We start from the raw sequence: 23,559 nt of genomic DNA on the forward strand, positions 1-23,559 counted from the left end.
GTGTGTGTGTGCGTGCGCACGCACGCGTGTGTGTTTGTGTGTGTGTGTGTGTGTGTGTGTGAGAGAGAGAGAGAGAGAGAGAGGGGGGAGAGAGAGAGTTCCCTATACACTCTGCAATCGCTGTAGTCTGTACCAACTTTTATGAAATTTCACACAGATTTGCTTTATGTATCTGGGGGTGTTCTTAGATAGATTTTTTATCGGGATGCCTTCAATTAGTATCGATAATCGATAATCGATAATCGAAAAAATCGGATGAAAGAAGGTACAACCGATTTTGACCAAAGCTAACACCTTAAGCAGCCTTACATCACAAGTGCATTAGAGAAGCTTTAATACCACACAAGCAGAAAGGATCGGCATATAAAATTAACAGTAGGTTCTTTGATATGACAGGGGCGCTTTAGAAATGAATGTTTCTGCTTAGAGCACAATTGAACCATGGTACTTGACTTTTGCATTTTAAACTTTAATACAAGCCGTTATATATAAAAATAATTTTATAGAATCAAACGTAGTTTCTCTACAGTGCAATGTAGACTACAATATATTGTGGACTAAGTCACTGCGGGAAGGCATCATCCCGTGACAGTTACGAACACCATAAAGATTTTCCTGTATTTTTGTTTTTGTTTTATTTTAATTCGGTTAAATTTAAAGTGAAAGTGTATGTCTGTCTGTGTGTGTATCTGTGTGTCTGTCTGTGTACATTTCCTTACGCAATATCTCTGTCAATTTTAAGTCTACAGACTCGAAATTTGATATATAGGTTACTGAGATTTTGGAAAATCGTTGTAATCCATTTTCAGCCAGAAATTTGGCTGTTAAGGGGTCAAAGTTCAACGATTTTACCTTTGAGCACTCTACCAAATTTCTCCGCCAATTTTTAGTATAAGCAATTGAAATTTTAGATATAGGTTTCTTGGACATTGGTCTAACTTAATAACTTGATTTGAGCCCTAAACAATAAATGTTAAGGGATCATAATAGGGGTCAAAGTTTTTAAAAAATGACTTCTGCGGTCTCTACCAAATTCCGACCCAGAAAACAGCAATGCTTATTGCTTCCCCCACTCCTTTGTGAGACACATCGTTCATGGAATGTGGGGATTAAATGACAATATAACGAAAGAAAGCGATAGTTACGAGGCTACCAAAAGTATACCCCCATCTAGAATGAAATTTCGCTTGTTTTAGGGGTTGCAAAGAGAAAAAAGGAAAGGTTTCGTCGATTTTTTTTTTTTTTTTTTTTTTTTGCACACGTTAATGTTTTCATCGTCAAAAGCGCGCAGATTGAAGAAGCACATAATAGTAATAGCAGTAGTAATATTTGTTAGTGCTCTTGTTGTTGTCCCAAGCAGTAAACAATGGCACTCGTATATATTTGAATGGATGCAGTTATTTTTATTTTCTATGTGCTTAAAAGTTGTGTGTGTGTGTGTGTGTGTGTGTGTGTGTGTGTGTGTGTGTGTGTGACGAAGGAGGAAGTGATTCGTTGTATAGAAGGAGAGAGCTAGGGTAAGAGTTAGGGTTTTTGGATGAGCGGGCGATGGGTGGAGGATGAGGGGTAAAGATTCTGCATTGACAACCAACGAGTTGATTCAAAATAATTTGAGAATTACCTCATGCCTTGCTCCTCTTTCTTTTCTACGCGTAAAATATTTAAAATATATATATATATATATATATATATATATATATATATATATATATATATATATATATATATATATATATATATATATATATATATATATATATATATAGATATATATATATATATATATTCTAAGTTGTTGCGCTAATATAGCTTACGACTTCGAAAATATTATGATTAAAAACAAATAAAAAATAACAAAAAAAGAAAAAAAAATAGAGAGAGAGAAAGAAAGAAGAAAACGGAGCATTTTTTATTATTAAATAAAATAAAATGCTCCGTTTTCTTCTTTCTTTCTCCCTCTCTCTATTTTCCTTTTCTTTTTTTTTGTTATTTTTTTTTTTTTTGTAGCCGTAATATTTTCGAAGTCGTAAGCTACATTAGCGCAACTTTCAATCCAAACGCTTCGTTGTTGTAAAGTGTTTTTAATTCAAATAACATGGGTTTTATATATTATTTATTGGAATTCATTATTAAGATGAGTAAATATATATTAATTTATTTACTGTGGACTATTATCCTCATCTTTTTTAGTTGCTGTTTCATGACGTTTCGGCCAACTTTTCCTCTGGTCTTCGTCGCGATGGGATAGGAACTCCGAATCTCCTAACTGCATCCTCAACTGCATCCTCAGCAATTACTGCCGTCCATAGTTGTCAACATCATGGATGGCAGTAATTGCTGAAAATGCAATTAGGAGAGTCGGAGTTCCTACCCTGTCGCGACGAAGACCAAAGGAAAAGTTGGCCGAAACGTCGTGAAACAACAATTAAAAAAGATGCAGCTTATTCTTAATTTCCCAAAGAAAGAGCAATGTTTTCTTTTAAAGGACGTTATAATTATAATATTGTAAAAATGACTAATAATATTTGTTTTAAAACGTACTAGCGAGGGGTACCTGGCGTTGCCCGAGTGTTTGTAGGTGTGTGTGGAAACTCCGGGGGTGAGGGATTAAAAAGAAAAAAGTAAGTATGAGGATCGAACCCGAAGCTTTGAGGCAAAGTTGTAAATTAAAGTGTGAAAAAAAAAAAAAAAAACCTGCGATGCTAACCATTGCCCGACCGCGAGATGCTAACGGAAACACGTTTGAATTTATTTAATTACTTGGATTTGGAAGGTGCCCGGTTTAATGAGTTATTGAGGTCAAGTTTGACTGCGGGATAGTACCTTCATTTACTGCTGAACGCCCCCCCCCAAGATGTTATAGGAAAAAGACTAACCCACATGCGGCGAGCGACAAATATTGAATATTTATCTTCCCGAAATCGAGCAAATTAAATAGACATGCGAGCTTCGTTGTTAACTGTGAGATATTAGGATTTATATGTGATATAAAAAGTTTTTAAAAGTTGTGAAGCGAGCAACCGCTTCTCTGAAAAAAAGCCTTTTGTTGACATACAGAAAAAGCGAACACACACACATACATACATACATACATACATACATTTTCGCTTTTATATATATAGATGATAGCCTCTTCCGTCGATTTTGACGCATAAGCTCGGTCACAACAACTAAGTTGTTCGGAAATCCACACAGATGATTTGAATTATAGTGGTGAAGGCTTTGTGCAGAACCAACCACACTTTTTGATACAACTGGTAATCTTCGTCATCGCCGATGACGACTACGACGGCGACTACACTACTGCGACAGAGGCGACTGCAATGACGCTAAGAAAAAATAGACGAAAAAAGAATTTTTTTAATGTCCGTTTAATATTCGATTCATTTATCGAGGTTAGAACCAAGCGTAGGAAGGTAGGCATTACTGTGCGTCGTTTGTTAGAGTCCAAGTACGGGGGGCGTGCAATAAGTAATGCCTCTTACCCACTTACCATAACATTAGAGCAACGAAACTTGGTACAGTTATTAGTTTTAGTCTACATAGGAACCACCCAGAGTTATGCATTTCTCCCATCGATTGATGCAGCTCTGGAGATCGTTTTTGTAGAACACCCCAGGTTGGTCCTCCAACCACGACGTGACTTCAGAAATCAAAGCTGCATCATCTGGAAAACGCTTTCCTTTCAAAAACAACTTCAGGGCTGGGAAGAGGTAAAAGTCAGAGGGTGCAAGGTCAGGAGAGTAGGGAGGATGGGGAAGGATTTCATAACCACACGCCCGTGCTTCTGATCTGGTGACATGCGAGTTGTTGACCGGAGCGTTGTCCTGCAGGAGGAGGGTACCTTTGCTGATCTTGCCCCGCCCCTTGATTTTGATAGCTTTCCTTAATTTCCTCAAAAGTGAAGCATAATAGGCTCCTGTAATTGTGGTGCCCTTTGCCAGGAAATCTGTCATCACTACTCCGTCCTGGTCCTAGAAGACCGTCCTGGTCCCAGAAGAAGCGGAGAGCACGACCTTGCCAGCGGAGGCCTTCTTTGGAAGTGGTGAGTCCAAGTGCTTCCACTGCATTGACTGGGCTTTGGTCTCTGGATCATAGTGATGGACCCAGGTTTCATCCTGCGTAATCAGTCTTTTGAAAAACTTTGACTCATCTTCTTGGCACATCTCCAAATTCATCCTCGAGCACTCGACGCGTTCTCGCTTCTGGAATGGTGTGAGCAACCTGGGAATCCATTTGGCAGACACCTTATGCATATGCAAATGGTCATGAATGATAGTTTCCACAGACCCTGTACTAATCTTGACATCTTGGGCTATTTGGCGAATAGTAATGCACCGATCTTCCAAAATGGCAGCCTCAACTTGACGGACAGATGCCTCATCAATGGCAGAAGGGGGAGCGACCAGGCCTGGGAGCTGTTTCCACAGACTTCCGGCCATGTTTGAATTCACGATGCCAGCGTTTTACAAGGTCATACGAGGGAGTATTATCACCATAAGTTTCTTTCATTTCATCAAAAGTCTCCTGCAGTGTGCGTCCTTTCAAATACAAATACCGGATCACTGCTCGACATTCAATAGGCTCCATTTCACACCTGACTCAGTTCAAACACCTATAAAACAGAAAGCACAATTAGTTCAGAGCTGTAATTTGCCACATAACCTGTAGAGATATAAATCATTGCACATGCAATATTTCAGCTAGATCAGACAACTGGAAATTGGGCAGGAGCATTACTTATTGCACGCCTCTCGTATTGTTTGTGTTGTTTAGTTATTTATAGTTTTACATGTTTGAAATTCCCTTAACCTGATATTCCCTTGTTCCGAGAAATTTATGCAGTCGTCGCGCTCGCTGTAGTCGTCACCGCCGACTACTTGATAAGTATTAAGTAAATATTGTAAAAATAAATAAAACTTAATGCATTTTTTATAATTAGTGTAAAGATATGTAAATTACGAAACATGCTACGATATCGTTTTATTAAATTGTTAGGTGAAAATACAGAATAGGTTTAAATGGCAGAATGTGTAATAATTTTGTATCTGCGCGTTTTTTAATGATAGTTTTATACGTGAAAAATAAAGTCGAATTAAAAGTAGGAAAAGTTAGATTAAGAATTGTTTGTATGGTTAAACTAATCGAAAGCGACACTGGGAAGATTTTTTGCGTATGATCATTTTCAAAAAAGTAGATCTGGTTAGGTTCAAGTTCAGTAGAGACACCTTCCTTCATTTTAATATGCTCTAGAAAAAGGCTATTTGTACACAATTTTAGCCGAAATCTTTTTAACTCTAACTGTAAACTAATCTTACGTGAAATTAAGGTTTATTTTGAATAAAATCGATCTTGTTAAGTTCAAATTATCCAATTGTTTATTGCTTTGATGGATGACGCCATGTTGTTTAGTGCGTTATATGTATTATAAGAGTTAGAAATTCCCTTATTTTGATATTCCCCTAATCTGATGAACGTATTGTGATTAACCAATCAACTCACCCGGGATTTGTGAAGGGAGCGGTTCACATTTTAAGTAATGCAGGCGAAAGAAATAACGTTAAATGTGTTGGACTATAAAGTAAACACGGACGGTGCTAGTGTGAAAAACTGTAACAAATCTATGAGTTCCCGTTTTTGTGGGGGAGAGGGAGGCGAGAAAATAATTAGTGAGTAAATATTACTTGTTGTAGAATTTGACTCTCCTATGAATTATTATAAAAATTTATTATAACGAATTAAAGAGAATGATAGTATTCGCAAAACTTATACCAGATATTGGCTGGAAGTGTGACTATATTGAATTTATATGTGAGCCCAGTGTTTTGTTTTTCTATAATGTCTTTTTATAGACACTAATAACCGTGTCTATTTTATCATATACAGAGATATACGTGGGTGTATGTCGGTTTGTGCTTACATAAGCAAATATCTCCTATCTACAATCGTAAAAAATTAAAAGTGACGTTCTAGAATGCGGAAATGAAAATTTAAATTTTAAAAATTAATTTCCAAACAAAATGTCTTGAAACTCAAACATATGCGTGTGTCTGTGTTTATGTGTGCGTATGTAACTGTGTGTGTTACAAGATATTTGTTTCAGAAATTCTTTTGTTTACATTGGATCCTCTCTTTCTCTCTCTCTCTCTCTCTCTCTCTCTCTCTCTTTCTCTCTCTTTCTCTCTCTCTCTCTCTCTCTTACTGTGTGTGTAAAATAAGTCATAAGATTTTTAAAACTTTAAGCAAACGGTTAAAACACATTAATAGAAGAGGTTATAGAGCTTTGAAAAAACATTAAAACCTACATCATATATATATATGTGTGTGTGTGTGTGTGTGTGTGTGTGTGGAGAGAGAGAGACACGCACACACAGACAGAAAGAGTGCGTGTGGTGTGTGTGTGTATATATATATATATATATGTGTGTGTGGATATATATATATATATTAGTTTTACAGAAGTTCAGAAAACATTGGTACCGTCGGTTTCAAGCTCAAACACAATGGGAAACCGTTAGTGGTAACACGTAAATAATGTTCGGCTCTCGTCAGCCATCTTGTTTTCTGCCCTAGGGTATATTTTTTCAGGTCCGCAGATGTTTGTTTATATAATGATGTATGTTTTTATTTATTAGACTATAGCTAGTTCCTGTATAATTTATTTTAATCCGATATGAATTTTCTTCTTTTTTAATTTTTTTATTTAATGCGTTTTAGTAACAAACAACACATAATTACTAAAACGCATTAAATAAAAAAATTAAAAAAGAAGAAAATTCATACCGGATTAAAATAAATTATACAGGAACTAGCTATAGTCTAATAAATAAAAACATACATCATTATATAAACAAACATCTGCGGACCTGAAAAAATATGCCCCGGGGCAGAAAACAAGATGGCTGACGAGAGCCGAACATTATTTACGTGTTACCACTAACGGTTTCCCGTTGTGTTTGGGCTTGAAACCGACGGTACCAATGTTTTTCTGAACTTCTGTAAACTAATAAATAAATATTTAGCTCTTATATCGAAAAAGTTTTTCTTTGTAATCGAGCACTTTGTCGGAACTCTTTCCCCAAAATACAGTAAGTATATATATATATATATATATATATATATATATATATATATATATATATATATAATTGAAGTTTTACATTTGGATTTTACCGTCACTGGATTTTTTATCTTCCACCAGACTATCCATTCATGTGTAATCACCTTTTTCTTTACCATATTCCCTCTGCTTAACTTATTTTGTTTTCAAGTAAGATCTTTGACTTACTTGTTGTTTCATCAAATACTTCTGCATGCAAAATCCGATCCCGCATTTTGCTAATTCCTACCCTCTGATGAGAAGGAGAGTATTTCTTCGAAACTCCGCGGATTAAGGACTATCAATTTATCTAGTGTTTCCTTTTCAGATTAAATATGTTTTTACCTCATTTCAAAGTGTTTTTTAACATATTTTATTAACTGTTTGCCCATATATATATATATATATATATATATATATATATATATATATATATATATATATATATAAATGAAACAGCGAAACAGTACTGTATGTGGATGACTATAATGCTCCCTATCTTGGGTTGAGCATATTGGGAAGTGATATACAAATTACCATTAGCGTATTAAGCGATGCTCTTTCTGTAAACAAATTGAGCTTAGGTATTTGGACAATGTAAAAACATTGTTAATTCACTGCCCGCATAGCAGCAGCCGAAAAGCGCAACGGTTAGAAGCTCCGACTGTTGTTTGAGCGTCGGGTTTCGATGTTTACATTTGGGGGAGGCGGTGGGGTGCGGTGGGGGTGCGGTGGCGGGTGTGTTGTGGTGGCATGTTGGGTGCAATTTCTGTGAAATGTGAAACGGTATTCTACTCGGTAAATGTCGGCGCGTAACTTATGGAAAAACGGTTAATTAAACTGCAGAAGCACTTGTCAACTACACAAGTTCTATAATTAAATAATCCTCTCCCAACAAAAAAGAACGAAAAACATAAGCTATGCTTTTGTAAACTGCACGTGAAAACTTAATTCTTTAGATCAATTAAAAGGGGTTAATACCATGCAAACCGTAAATTTGCGACGGATTTGATCATCAAATTTGTGGCCAGCCACATCGAATATCCCTAAATAAAACAAATTAGTATTTAGTCGGTGTTCTGTGTGTAATATTTACCTTTTAATTTATTTTGATAAATATTACTCTAAATACTGTTGTTAATTTGTGGTCTTGTCTTTACGTTCTTTCCTTTCGCTCAATATTTCTTGGAATTTACCCCTTCCCCCTTCAATAAACCTTGCTTTTTTGGGGCGGCAACGCCGGTGATGGGGAGGGGGAATTCCAGTTACATGTGGCATATTTAGCCTTTTTTATGCGGTTTTTCGTTATTGGAAAACAAGATGACCGTCATTAAAATGATAGAGATTACATTGGATACCGAATGCTTTAAAATACGGATAACTGCGTGTTTGCACAAGAAATAAATGCGATATTCGTTCTCAGCGTACCCGAAAACCTTTTAAATCGACAAATTAAATGCGAATGCTGAGGGGTCAATAAAGTAAAAAATTTACCAATGATTTTTAAATCAGAAATCCACTGAAGTGGGCTCTATCTACTGTGCTCGAAAGCTACTTACGTTTGAAAGTATCCTGCATGTGAGCTGACGTCACAAAAATAGTGAAGAAATGATGAATGTGAGAAATTTTTACATTTTCGCCAAGTTTCAGAAAAATCTAATGGATGGGGTGAAAGTTATGAGGTATTGCAATTTGGAGGCATTTGTGACCCCCCTTTTGAGCTCCTGGGAACGCCGAATCCCAGTGAAAATGGACAAACGGTGCAGTTTCACGCTTTAAGACATGTATATTTAAATTCAATACCATGGAAAACTAATATGTAGGTGTACATATCAAGTTTTTGAGTAATATGAAAAAACGCATGTTTTTTTTTAGTCAGAATTTTGCCAGTGTCACCCAGACTGGATTTATATTAAGAACAATGGGCTCCAAATTTTGGCCAAGTTTCAGAAAAATCTAATGAATGGATCAAAAGTTATTGGGCAAAACGTATATTTTTCTGCCATTTTGGGGCATTTTTTTTTTTTTAATGTCCTTTGAACCCTGGGGACGCAACGGGAATTTTCGCTAAAATGTATTTTACTGTGCACATCTTTTTTTTTTAATTTTTTTTTTATTACATTTTCACCCTAAACAAGGCACACTGCCACTTTGGTGTAGGGGGCTACTATCAGGGGCAACAACTACTGGGGTACTATGTAGGGATTTGGGCAGCAAGATGTTAGTTCACGTTGCATTTGAACTTCTGCACGTCAGTACAGTTGGGGAAGCAGGGACCTGGAATGGAATTCCAAAGTCTAGCGGTTCTGGGGAAGAAACTACTGGAGTAGAAAGATCTTTTACATCTAGGGATCTCTACAGTGTGGGGGTGGGATTTTGCAGGCTGTCGGGTCTGTCGAGGGTGTTCATGTCGTGGGGGCACAAGTGCTTGCAGTTCGTCAGAGCATTCACCATTAAAATACTTGTAGAACAGGCAGAGGGATGCAACGTTTCGTCGATGGGACAGAGGCTGAAGCTTAGATGCCATCTATTTCATGAAATAAAATTTGTGGCAAAATTTCTGGAAAAACTAATGGACGGTTATCTGGAAATCGTCCGGACGCACAGACGCAGGGATGCACGGAAGCATAGATGCACGGACGCCATTGGAAACATAGTTCACTCTCCGATAAATCGTGGACCAAAAAGAAAACATCCTGATCAATTAACACCATTGGAGTAAGAGTTATTTTCATGTCGGAGTTCAAGCTTGGACATGATGCAACACAAACTGTCGATAATATCAATAAAACCATTAAAATATATGATTCCTACGATTAGAAAAAACTGTTCAGCATTGATTCGCTATGTTTAATCTGGAAATACGAATGTCCATATTGATTTCAGATAAGGACAATAACACATTCTTGACGATGTTTAATTATTTAGAAATACCATTGCTCTATAATCATACAAATGAACGGTTAAATGACGTTTATTATTATTATTATTATTATTATTATTATTATTATTATTATTATTATTATTATTATTATTGAGTTGCAAAGTCCAAAATAAACTCAAGTATGAGGGTTAATAGGATAGTTAGTTAGATGACATGCAATAACTAATTCCGTGCGCAGACCAATGATCACGTTCGAGACGTATCACGATCACGTTCGAGACGTAGTTGACGTTGTGTGTGTTGAATCTACTATTAATAAGAAAATTTCCAATTTTTAAAATCTAAAGAAATTGTAGTTAATAGATGTCCTGTTTACCTTTATATGGATTGGTTAGGTAATATCAGTAACCGATTTGCTAAGCAAATCTCTTTGTCTGTACACCGGTGTTATTTTCATCGAACCTACATGTTGTTTTTTCAACTAGGCCCATGTTGTTGTTTATTTACAAAGATGTTCTCGCCCCGACCAAAATAATACTATTATTTATTTATTAAGATGCAGTTGCAGCGCGCACTATGTTGAGCGGGCATCGCAAAGATAGGATTTTCGTTTAAAACAATACGTACCATCAAAGATTCGTTATGCAAATTTTTCACCTTCGAATGTTCTGAGTAATATGTATGAGTCTTCGATTCGCGAATACCTTAAAATGACCATGCGTTTTCCAAGAATTTCAGTGCTGATATGTTTACAATCTTACGTAAGTCGCAATCTCTCATTCATCTAAAAATTCTAGAAACCAATTTCATTAAGCAAAAACAAAATCTCTTAGGACTTAATTTGATTTATCTGTAATTTTTTTCTCCTCTTAGTTTTATTTATTTTTCCTCCCCAGCCATGACAATTTTTTTTAATCGCAATGTTCTTCAATTTAGCTCTATTGAGTGAGGAACGAAACCTGGTTAGTTAGCCTTTATTTTCATTGTTTATTTTTTTAATCATGTTTATTGGTATATATATATATATATATATATATATATATATATATATATATATATATATATATATATTACAGACAAGAAGTGAAACTTCGAAACATGTCATGTCTATAGACAACTTAATTTTATGCACATAAAAAATATTTAAATAATAAATTAATTACAAATAATACGTTTAAAAATGTGGGTCGACTAGAACATAAACAAAGGGCAGATAACTTGTCCCTTTAAAGCATTCAGTGAGTGAAAAGAAATACCACAGAATCGCTTATAAGTTTGGACGGCTAATGAAAATCGGAATCGGATAAATCTGAGATTTTGTGAAAATCAGTATAGCAATCGAAAACATATGTCCCAATTTTCTGATGCTAAAAACGATTTTTTAAATTGTCTGTTTTTTGTTTGAAGAAAAATCATTGCTGGAAGTAATGATAAACCAATAAATATTTTTTGATTTTAAACTACCAGTAAAACTCAAATTTATACATTACTCCCCACAAGTGTATTTTTACACTTGAGAAAAAATCGTGAAAATTTGCAACTTTGTTTTTAAATATTAAGAGATTTATAGAAATTGAAATCGGTAATTTAGTACGGAATCGGTAAATGTATAGGAATCGGTAAATGTATAGGAATCGGTAAATGTATAGGAATCAAAAAAATATTGGAATTGTCCCATCATTAATATATACATATTTTCTTTTCAGAATGTGTGAGAGAATATATAATTATTTCCACTGCCGGCAAGAGCCACGAAAGCCAACAAACCAGAAGTCCAAGACTCGAGTTTCGCCCTCATTTGGGCTTATCAGTTAGACATTGTGTGAGAGAATATATAATTATTTCCACTACCAGCAAGAGCCACGAAAGCCAACAAACCAGAAGTCCAAGACTCGAGTTTCGCCCTCATTTGGGCTTATCAGTTAGACACATCCGAACTCAGGATTACGAAAGGCAACCACACTACCAACTGAGCAAACACACCGCACACCAGAAAGTCGCATTAACTATCATAGATCAAACAAACCGCAAGGAAATCCGAGAGTGGAATGCACCTACCTTCGTCTCGAACAATGGATGTCATCATCGCAATCAGCCTTAACCCAAGTCGATGTCTCACTAGTTGGAATATATACTTGCTAGGGATGTCATCACGAGAAGCCTATCCTGACGAACAATAAGTATTTTCAGAATGTGTGAGAGAATATATAATTATTTCCTTTGCCAAACAACAGTCGCATGCAAGAGGCTCGAGTTTCGAATCCTGAGTTCGGATGTATCTAACTGATGAGCCCAAATCAGGGCGAAACTCGAGTCTTGGACTTCCGACTTATTGGCTTTCGTGGCTCTTGCTGGCTGCAATGTTGCCTGGCAGTTGAAATAAGTATATATATATATTATATATATATTGCATATATATATATATATATATATATATATATATATACAGGTGACCCCCCAAAAAACGGGCCCCAACTCTAATTAGGCCCCGTTTCTTAGTGTTTAGTCTGAATGAAAAACTTGGGTCATAACTAGTTTATTATATTCAAAACATCACATCAAAACACTAGCGTCTTTTGCTTTTTTTTCTCCGTTGACTGTAAAATGCTCAGAGAAACAATTGAATGTCCTCTGTTTTTTGGGAGGTCACCCTGTATATATATATATATATATATATATATATATATATATATATATATATATATATATATATATATATATAGGTTTGAGGTGTTCAAAAGTCAGAAATAATGAAGACAACGAGGTTGTTAAATAGTGCTCAATAAAAAAGCAAAATATTTTTTTTATTATTTGGGGTAAACAGTTACATATGGTCGCTACAACTTCATCAGGCGACCTGGAACCTCTCGATGCAGTCAAAGAGACTTCATCAGGGGACCTGGAACATCTCGACGCCAGAAAGAAAAACCTTTTTCTTTTTGGCGTCGAGAGGTTCCAGGTCGCCTGATGAGGTCTCTTTGACTGAAACAGATAGCTAATTGTAGCGACCATATGTAACTGTTTACCCCAAATAATAAATATATATATATAGATAGATATATGTATATACAATATATATATGTAACACACACACGTGTGTGTGTGTGTGTTTGTGTGTGTGTGTGTGTGTGTGTGTGTGTGTGTGTGTGTGTGTGTGTGTGTGTACTATATATCTATTAAATGAAAGATGCGTAATAAAGTTATGTATAACTTTTATATCTTCAGAACAATAAGAAAACCTCTAAATCTAAATCTGGCCCCCAAAAGCGCCATGGGCATGGAGTATGTGCCTATATTAAAGACGACTTTCCATGTGGTAGGGACATCTCTAGAGAAGATCCTAATTTACCTTACATGTGCTTCCGGGTTGCACTTGCTCACACTACTGCGTTTATATTTGCACTCTATCGTCCCCACAACAGTGGAATTACTATTTTCAATAGCATAACTGAGAAAATTGACCATGTCGTATCTGAGTACCCCTCAGCTAACATCCACGTCTGTGGGGACTTCAATGTTCACAATGTGGAATGGTTAACCCACTCAAACAAAACCGATGACGAGGGGAGGTTCTGCCACGATTTCTCCATTGCTTATGACCTCATTCAGATTCTCCAAGAACCCACCCGCGTTCCCGGCACTGACAATCAGTATGCAAGTCTCCTAGACCTCTTTCTCACAACTTGCCCTGAGCTGTGCTCATCTTCCGTTCAGTCCCCACTGGGATCTTCCGACCACTCTATTGTATCGGTCAAAATAAAAACGAAATGTAATAGGTCCTCAGACATACCTCTTCATCGTACAGCGTATCGATATTCTATGGCTGACTGGGATAGCTTCCGTACATTTATATCAGTATATATACGTGCCATGTTTAAAAAGGGTGTGTCTTCTATAGTATCAGATCTGACGGAATGGTTAACTGTAAGCATAGACAGTTTCATACCCTAAAAAAAGTTCCAGCAAAAACCTAACAGCAAGTCGTTGTTCTCCCCAGAATGTGCTGCTGCCATTGCGCACATAAATCACTTTTTCCATTGCGTCCAACGTAATAGATGTACTGAAAATAAAGCCGCCTTCAGGACTGCCAGCAACCACTGTAAAAAAGTAATAAAGAAGGCAAGAGAGTTATATGCTCAGTCTGTCAATCCGTTCTGGCAAATAGCAAACAGAATCCTCAAAGAAATGTGAGCTTTATCCCAACTATCATCAATGGATCTGAGTTAATTTCGTCAGCATTAGACGAAGCCAATCTCTTTTCCAAGAACTTTGCAGCTAATTCTACCCTTTACGACCAAGCTGCCAACCCCCAGTATCCCCTTGTATATCAGAAAAAATGCTAAGTGACATAAAAATATCTGTACGCGATGTTGCCAAGCTAATCAAAAACCTTGATTCCAGTAAAGCAACTGGTCCTGACGGCATTCCAGTCATAGTGCTCCAAAGGCTTCAACCGGAACTAGCGCCTATACTTACCAAGTTATTTAAGCATTGTCTTAAGGAAAAATACTTCCCAACACCTTGGAAAATCTCATCAGTATGCCCTGTATTTAAGAACTCAGGTGAACGCTCATCTCCCTCTCAGTACAGACCAATAAGTCTCCTATGCATCATGAGTAAGCTGCTGGAATCTGTGCTAAACAAGGAAGTAGTCAGCCATCTCAGCAAAAATAACCTTCTTAGTGCCATGCAATATGGAGTCCGTTCTGCTAGATCTACAGTTGATGTGCTTACAGTTATATCTTATAGGATTGGCGAATCCCTCAATGGAGGCTTCCTCTCTAGGGCAATTGATAACGTATGGCACAAAGGCCTACTTCACAAGATCTCCAGTCATGGTATAGCTGGAAATGTCTTCTCAACTATTAAATCATTTCTCTCTGTTAGGTTCATAAGAGTAGTGGTTGATGGGCAGAAATCAGAGGCTCTATATTAATGCTGGAGTTCCTCAGGGGTCCATCCTGGGTCCAACTCTCTTCCTGATCTACATCAATGATCTTCCAGACCACATTCTTAGATCATTCGTAGACATTTATGCTGACACTACCATCTATGGAAGCACTTCGAAGACCGTAAACGACCAAGTTCTCTCTCTCTCTCTCTCTCTCTCTCTCTCTCTCTCTCTCTCTCCTCTGATCTTGAGCACGTGGTACAATGGGGAAAGGAGTGGCTGGTTACTTTTAATGCATGTAAAACCAAGCTTCTATCATTACATCATCAACCCTCTGTTGCCCAGCTGGCATCAATCGAAATGAATGGCTCTCGTCTTGGGGAGGCTTCATGTTTTGACAAGCTTCTGGGCTTGACCTTTACTCCCGATCTGAAATGGAACCCGTATATCAAATCCATTGCCAAAGTCGCTGGAAAGATGGTGAGATCCTTCTACCGCTCCAGTAGATATCTCACTCCTGATGCAATTCTCCACCTATATAAAAGCCAGGTATGGCCAACGATAGAAGCAGCTTATAAAAAAAATTAAAAAAATATTATTAAGCTAGCTAGCCGATTCTCAACACGTGCTTGCTTGTTATTAATGCAAAACAGTGATCAGAATGTGATGAAAAGAAATGCTCGATCGCGAATATGAGAGCTAAATAAAATTATTTATTTAAAAACTATACATACATATTCCAAAGACGAACCAGTGGTTTCATTGGGTAAGAGCAACCTTCTGTGGTTGACTAAAAACCTATACAAATCATCAGCGTCATGAGAAAGAGGAAAAACAAACGGAAAATAAGCGTTTGTTTTTTCCTTTTTCCACATGACGCTGATGATTTGTATAGGTTTTTAGTTAACCACAGAAGGTTGTTCCTTCCTCAATGAAACCACTGGTTCGTCTTTGGAATATGTGTGTATAGTTTTTAAATAAATAATTTTATTTAGCTCTCATATTCGCGATCGAGCATTTCTTTTCATCACATTCTGATCACTGTTTTGCATTAATAACAAGCAAGCACGTGTTGAGAATCGGCTAGCTAGCTTAATAATACGGGGATAAACAAAAACACCAAGAAACACGGATTATGTGCATTATAACGTTATGATATGCGGCAAGTTCTGTGTAGCTTAATTGCCATATGTTTTATAATAATAATAATAATAATAATAATAATAATAATAATAATATGCGGCAAGTTCTGTGTAGCTTAATTGCCATATGTTTTATAATAATAATAATAATAATAATAATACATATATATATATATATATATATATATATATTGGACCGAAATCGAAATCCAGAATCGAAAAAATCAGAACTTTTGGGTGTATCGGAATCGATATCGCAATCGGGAAAATTGTGTGTGTGTGTGTGTGTGTGTGTGTGTGTGTGTGTGTGTGTGTGTGTGTGTGTGTGTGTGTGTGTGTGTGTGTTTATAGGGGTTTTGATACAATATATGATAAAGGGTACAGAAGAAAATAAATATTTATACAAATACCCTTGCATATAATTATATTTGTTGGTGCAGTATTTATTTATGTACTTATTTAGTATTATGTTAGTTATTGCTCGCATGTGATTTATTTTTTTTTACTTAGATTTTTTTTTTTTTTTTTTTTTTTGTATATCTGTATGCGGTAAAATGGCGAAAACGAGGTTAAATCCATTGACCAGCAATAAAAATGTAGAAGCGGGTCTCAAGTTTCAAATTGCATGCGCATATTATACACTCTTTGTGGGTGTGGGGCGCTCCAATTTTCTCGTGGTCCGGAATTAAGACGGTGATGGGAATAGTTTCTCCCTCAGACAAGTATCTTGAGATATCCAGGAAAGTAGCACACCAGAAACCAATCTTACACTATACAAATTATCACATGTAAAGTATTGAGAGTAGAAATATGTCGATGAGGAGGTTAAACTGCATAAGTTTTTTAGAGCACATTCGACAGAAGTTAACTAAATGTAGAATTTAGTATCACCAATGGTGGTAGCATACAGAGCTGAGAGGGAAAAGATAATGAAATACCAAGGTCTTATGTACAACATGAAAAGAAACTAGAATCACGTGAAGATCTCCATCATTCCAGTAATTATAGGAGCAACTGGATTCATAAAAACAACATCAAAAATTAGCTGGTAAATATATCCGGTGAACCAAATAAAAGAGATATAAACAATTGCACTTAAGGGGGTGGTAAGAATATATAAAAGATCTCTTAGTTGGAGTATATTAGAATGTCTTGTATTCTGTAAAATGCTCCATCCCTGGCTAAAAAACTTATGAGAAAATGTTAAAAATGTAAAAACAAAAAAAAGTAAATAAATGACAAAATAAGCATAGCGATTCAACACTGCGGCGATATGACAGGATCTGAAGCTTTGCGGACAGTGTGGAACCAATTAGGTTACAATTTCTTTTTCGCATCACATCCAAGACAGAGGGACCAATGGTAGGTGAACCAGCTCAAACGTTTTTTGTTTGTTTGTTTGTTTTCTTTTGTTTTCTTTTGTTTTCTTTTGTTTTGTTTTTTTTGTTTTTGTTTTTTTCTTGTTTTATTCCCTGATGACAGGCCAAACAGAGGCACGGTCGCTTGTGTAATACCTTCTATTACAATAATTTTACGGAATGCAAATACGAAACTAAGTAAATAAATAAAACTTCAGCGAATGTGGCGAAATATAAATACGAAACTAAGTAAATGAAGAAGACTTTATAGAATTTAACGGAGTGTAAATACAGAACGAACTGAGTGCATAAAAATTTATAGACGGTGACAAAATATAAATACGAAACTAAGTAAGCGAATAAAACTTGATGAATTTAAAGTAAGATAAATATAAAACTAAGTTAATGAATAAGACTTTATAGAATTTAACGGAGTGTAAATACAGAACGAACTGAATGAATAAAAATTTATAGACTGTGACAAAATATAAATACGAAACTAAGTAAGTGAATAAAACTTTAAGAATTTAAAGTAATGTAAATGCGAAACTAAGTGAATGAATAAGACTTTATAGAATTTAACGGGTTATAAATACGAAATTAAATAAGTAAATAAAAAATTTATGAATGTCACGGAATATAAATACCAAACTAATAAATAAATAAATAAACCTTGAACAAATATGATTCGCTAAGCTTCCTTTCAACTAACAAGCAAGAATATTTTTTCTTTCCCATAAGTGGTCAGTAAAGTTTTGTCTACTTGACCTTTTATGAATTTGTTAAGGAAGGAAGACGGGGGGAGAGGGTTGGGAGTGCAATCATTGTCTTTTTACAAGGAGTGGAGAGAGCAACAGAAGTGGCTGCATGGCGGTGGCTGGTCGTCGGCTGTACGAAATGGTAAATGAGAAAGGCGTGAAATTAATGCCATGTGGTGGGTAAGGTTGTACCAGCCAGAAACTTTCGCCCGGGAAGAAAAGAACCATCTCCCTGTCTAATTTTGAAATAGCATTTTTTATTGTTTGTCGGTCACGGTTAAATTTGAAATTGAAAAAAAAAAAAATGCGTGTCCGCGAATTATATGGGAGACTTTGTGCCTCTGCCTGTAACGTTTTTCAGGGTTCGTACAAATTTTCAATGTCCATTTTTAAGGACTTTCCAAGGCCTTCTCCAGACAAAATTCAATTTTTCAAAACAAAATTTGGAGTGTTTTATAATCAACGGTGAATCGAAAAAGTGACCAACATCGCTACCGTCTTGTCCATATTTTCGGCTCGTCCAGCCTCACTTTAGGTTCTCACATTATTTTTTTGTGGCGGGTGTGTGAATTTGCTACTGGGAGAAAGAGAGTTTCTTTAGAGGGAGGTGGGCAGTCATTTTTATTTATGGCGGCCGCACAGTCTCCACCCCCTACTTTATTTATTTACTTAGTTTCGTATTTGCATTCCGTAAAATTATTGTGATAGAAGGTATTACACAAGCGACCGTGCCTCTGTATGGCCTTTTATCAGGGACTAAAACAAGAAAATAAAAATAAAAAACATTTGAGCTGGTGCACCTACCACTGGTCCCTCTGTCTTGGCTGTGATGCGGAAAAGAAACTTGAATTATATATGAAAACAAAAATAGTAGAGACATTTATTTCGATTTCATTTTTACTATTTTGACACAAATTTTTACTGGACATCAAGAATACAATTTTCAAGGCCTTTCGAGACATTTTCAGGACATTTTTCTTATTTTCTAGAATTTTTCCAGATTATAATAATAGAAATAGGGCCTTTTCAAGGCACAAAGTCACAATTCAAAGACTTTTCAAGTCTGTGCGAACCCTAGTTCCAAATATGTTTATAGCCCAATGCATTTCATTTTAGAAAATTGTTTAAAACTTCCCTGCTATCTTTTTTCTCGCAGAAAATACATTATTAGTATATTTCTGCTCTATCGTTATTTTCATGTCAGGTGCTCGACTGAGCTTCAATATATTCCCACTATATAACATTTGCAACAAACACCCGTCTAGCTACAACAGCTGTTAACAATTTCACTTACTCTCTATCTGTGCCTAAACTAAACTTAACGAACATTTCATGGGCAAAGTTTATTTCCTAGAACCACCCATCTGTGGAACATAATATCGCGGAGCTGTTTCCAAGCTTTCTAGAAATGATCGTTTTCAAGTCTAATGTAAACAAGTTAGTGTTAAGTTTTGCTATTAAATAATTAAACCACACCCAAGTTCCACGATCGGCGCGGTGTTGTCTCGTTGGCCATCTGATACTGATTAACTCCAACCCTCGAGTGGCCCTTGAGCCTTGACAAACTGTGATCCTCAGTTAAAAAAAATATGTCGGTCTTTCTCGATTATGTTTGAAACAGTATATTAGTCAGTTTCTCATACTTAAGTTTGAAATAGAACATATTACCGCTGCTAGTTAAAACTGACGTCGAAATCTAATAGGGCGTGACGTCATATCTTCTCTAAATGCCCTTTCCCACAAAAGAGACGTTGCTAGTTTGTCTCTTTATTGTTATTTCCATTAAAAGTGCTCGACTGAGTTGTAACGTGTTCTTTATAATATATTAAGACTAGCAACGAGTATCCGGCGTTGCCCAGGTGGAGGATATTGGCACAAGGACGAGAAATGTTAAGAATGGCTTCCACGCGGTTAAAATAAAAAAGATAGAAAGAGAGATGGGTAATTTGTTTTCCACACCAACCATTAGGCCAAATAGGACAATGAATTCAATGAGTTGGTAATTAACTTTTGTCTGGGTGGAGGATATTGACACCAGGATGAAATAAAAACCTGGAAATTTAAAAAAGATAGAGAGAGAGGTCGAATCGAACTCGAAAACGTAGGGTATTTAGTCGTCCTCGCTAACCATTAGCTCAAAGAGGATAATGATTTCAACGAGTTGGTAATTAACTTAAGAATCATAGGAGTCGCCACGTATGGGCAGAAATGAACGTTACTTTTAAACCTGGCCGGGGGTTAGATAAGGTATTTAGTTGCTTCCCCACGAAACAAATTAGACACAAGGTCGTTTTTAATGCAGGGGAAAAAACAGCTCCTCCTAAAAAGGGGACACTCGGGCAGTATCCAAAAAAATAGTAATCGTCTCAGTATGAAGGGTTTCCCCTACATTGACTAAGAACCAATTTACTTAAGTGAAGCATTAGGACAACTGGCCGGGGGCCAGTTAAGCTTTCCACTTTCTGTCGTTTGCGTTCGAATAGTTTCGCTTCATACTAAAACACTCGAGGCGACGGCACGGCGGGAATTTTGTTTAACTCGATAAAAAAAAGAAAGAAAGAAAAGATGTCCGTTTGCAAATGCGAGATATTGCAATCTGGGAAGTATGCGAAAATTTCTCGCGGAATCTAACCGACGCGAAAAGCGCGATGCAAAAAGCTTTGGCAGACATGCGCAAACACTCGTGCCCATTTTGCCTTTTATATATTAGAAGACCTATTAACTAAAGTCATGTAACCTACTGACGTCATTTAATTTGGTCTATTGACTCTAGTCATGGGTCCCCCCCTCCAAAAAAAAATGGAGTAGATAACATCAATGACAAAACTAAGAGAAGATCGATTACTATTTCCGAAGAAGATCGATTACTATTTAATTTTTTATACTTTCTTTTTTTGTCGGCTTCTCTGCTAAATGCAGAGAAGCCGACAAAAAAAGAAAGTATAAAAAATTGAAATATATAAGAAATAAATGTTACCAAAAGCAAGATAAGTTACTCTTCTACCTACCTTGATAAGTTTTGTGTGTTTTAGCGCAATCTAAAGCTTTTATTCGGTTCGAAAAAGAACTCGTGTCGAACAAAATACTGATAGAAATCCACCCAATCAGTGTTAGAAAGTGCCACAGTGACACTTATAGAGTGGATTTTTACTAATATTTTTTTTTTTCGAATTTTGAACCATTTTTGATATTTCAAACATTTTTGATATTTCAAACATTTTTGATATTTCAAACATTTTTGATATTTCAAACATTTTTGATATTCAAAACGTTTTTGATATTCCAACTATTTTTCATATTCCAAACACAGCGCGTTTTCGACAGCCGTTACATTTGGCTACATGCAATTAAAAGAGAGAATTTCTTGCTAAGTGAACATCCCAAACTAAGATTTTTTTTAAGTTTAATTATTAATTTAAAAAAGCAACACGAAACAGTTGAATTTTATTTAATTCGCAAAGAGAATGAGAATATTAGTAAAAAAAAAAAAAAAGAAAATCAGAAAAACAAAAATTCAAACTTTTAATCAAATTCTACAACAGATTTTGGGAATCTGTTTTAACATTCCCAGAGATTCGGAGAAATAATAAAAACAAAACAAATATATGACAATGAAATGTAATCAAAAAGTGAAATGTTACCAAAAAATGAAAAATGAAATGTTACCAAAGTTACTTTTCTACCTATACCTGGATAAGGTTCGAATGTTTTTATTTAACGTAAAATATTTATTCGGTTTAAAAAAAAAAATGGAAAAAAAAAAACAGTTATATCGGACGTAACATGAGACAAGAAAAATAGCCGCGTGATATCTCATGTCTTTGAACCCTTGACAATGACTTTAAAAATATACAAAATGTTGTAAGAAACCCAGCCAATAAATGTTCACGTGTTTTGTAAATTTAAAAAATTTTTTTAACTCATTGTCGAGACGTCACAGATATAAGAGATGTAGTGCGGCCATTTTTTTCTTGTGCGGGTAAAGGGTTCCCTAATTAGTGCAGACAATCAAACGATTTGATTAAAACTAGGCGATTTCACCGATTTCGATGACAATAGAAGTATGGGAGGGTGGACCATTTGTTGATTCTCATTCAATACCGGACAACATCAGGTCTTCCTGCTAGTTTAAATATAATGTGAACAAACATCTTGTCACTCAGTTGCCTTGTTTGTCGAGTGAAGAGTAAAGAAAAAAGGGTAATTCTTTTGTCAGTTATTAATGATAAACTTAACTGCAGTAATTAAATTCATTCGAATACGCTGAGACTTGCGCTTTTAAGGCAATCTCATTTTGTCATCTATAATTTATTTATGCGCCGAAAGCTACGCATGCGCAGAACGAAGGAAAAAAAATCAGTAATAAATAACAGAAAGATAAGTGATACAACATCACTAGTTATTAGGTTGGTGCAAAAATAATGTGTTGTTTTTTTGTTTTTTTGTTTTTTTTACTTGAAGTTGAACGTCAAAAAAACGACTTCATTTTTTGTATCAACCTAATATTAAAGAATTATACTACAACAATAACAAAACAGCGTTAATGTTAAATATTGGTGGAGGGGGTAATCCCTATTGAAAACTATGGGGAAAGGTTTCTATCCCTTTCCCTCACATCCACACTAAGCCCCGAGTTGCTTTAAACAACAGAATAAATGATAAAAAGCAGAATAGTTAATAGAAATCACCAAAAATGCCTTATACCAAATGCAGTAGAATTATCTGCCGATGTATATACTTTTAACGCGTTGAAATTGCTTTCTTTGTTAAGAAAACTAAATTTTTTAAAACTTATTTCAACCTCGAGGAGTCTTACTTACATCATTACGAGTTGTTTCAATAGACAGGACAATAAACTATTCTGCCGATCTCGTCAGACGATCTAAACCAATATATATATATATATATATATATATATATATATATATATATATATATATGTGGAAAGCAACCATTTATTTAAAAAAAAAATAACCTGTATTTACGTCGTGTAAACGTTTGAAGGGGTTACTTCCTGAGAATTTCAAAAGAGATTATGGTAATAGCGCAAAAAGCGAGACCATAACTTTCAAACACGCCGGCAGGTGGCGCCCGCGTCTGTGAATTGAGGCATGGAATCATAAAATGGGCACAATTTTCAAATATATTCTATGTTTCAAATATATTTTATGTATATTTTCAAATATATTTTATGTTTATTTTTTTCACCCCCTTATAATAAAAAATATATAAACTGGTGTAACGTAAAATATTCCTCTATAAAAATTCTATTTTTTTTAATCTGTAACAGAACAAAGACTATGTTTAAGTTCGTCAAGCCCAAATATCAGCTGACGTGATACTGTAAACAAACACAGACGGAATTTGATGAACGATATTATCAGTATAATTGTTTTATTTTGTTTGCGAATTAGTCCACCTGGCAAA

General features: G+C 35.6%; 1 long non-coding RNA gene across 1 annotated transcript in view; it reads right to left on the minus strand.

Moving 5' to 3' along the window:
- LOC145243475 (uncharacterized) overlaps window positions 1-1,634 on the minus strand; it is a 129,562-nt gene extending 127,928 nt beyond the window's left edge. Inside the window, exon 1 of the long non-coding RNA XR_013862888.1 lies at window positions 1,146-1,634. This is a non-coding gene — a long non-coding RNA (uncharacterized LOC145243475). The remainder of the gene's footprint in view (window positions 1-1,145) is intronic.
- Between the last annotated feature and the right edge of the window lie 21,925 nt (window positions 1,635-23,559).

This window comes from Euprymna scolopes, chromosome 22, assembly GCF_053919585.1.
Source record: "Euprymna scolopes isolate OS-2025 chromosome 22, ASM5391958v1, whole genome shotgun sequence".
NCBI lineage: Eukaryota > Metazoa > Mollusca > Cephalopoda > Sepiida > Sepiolidae > Euprymna > Euprymna scolopes.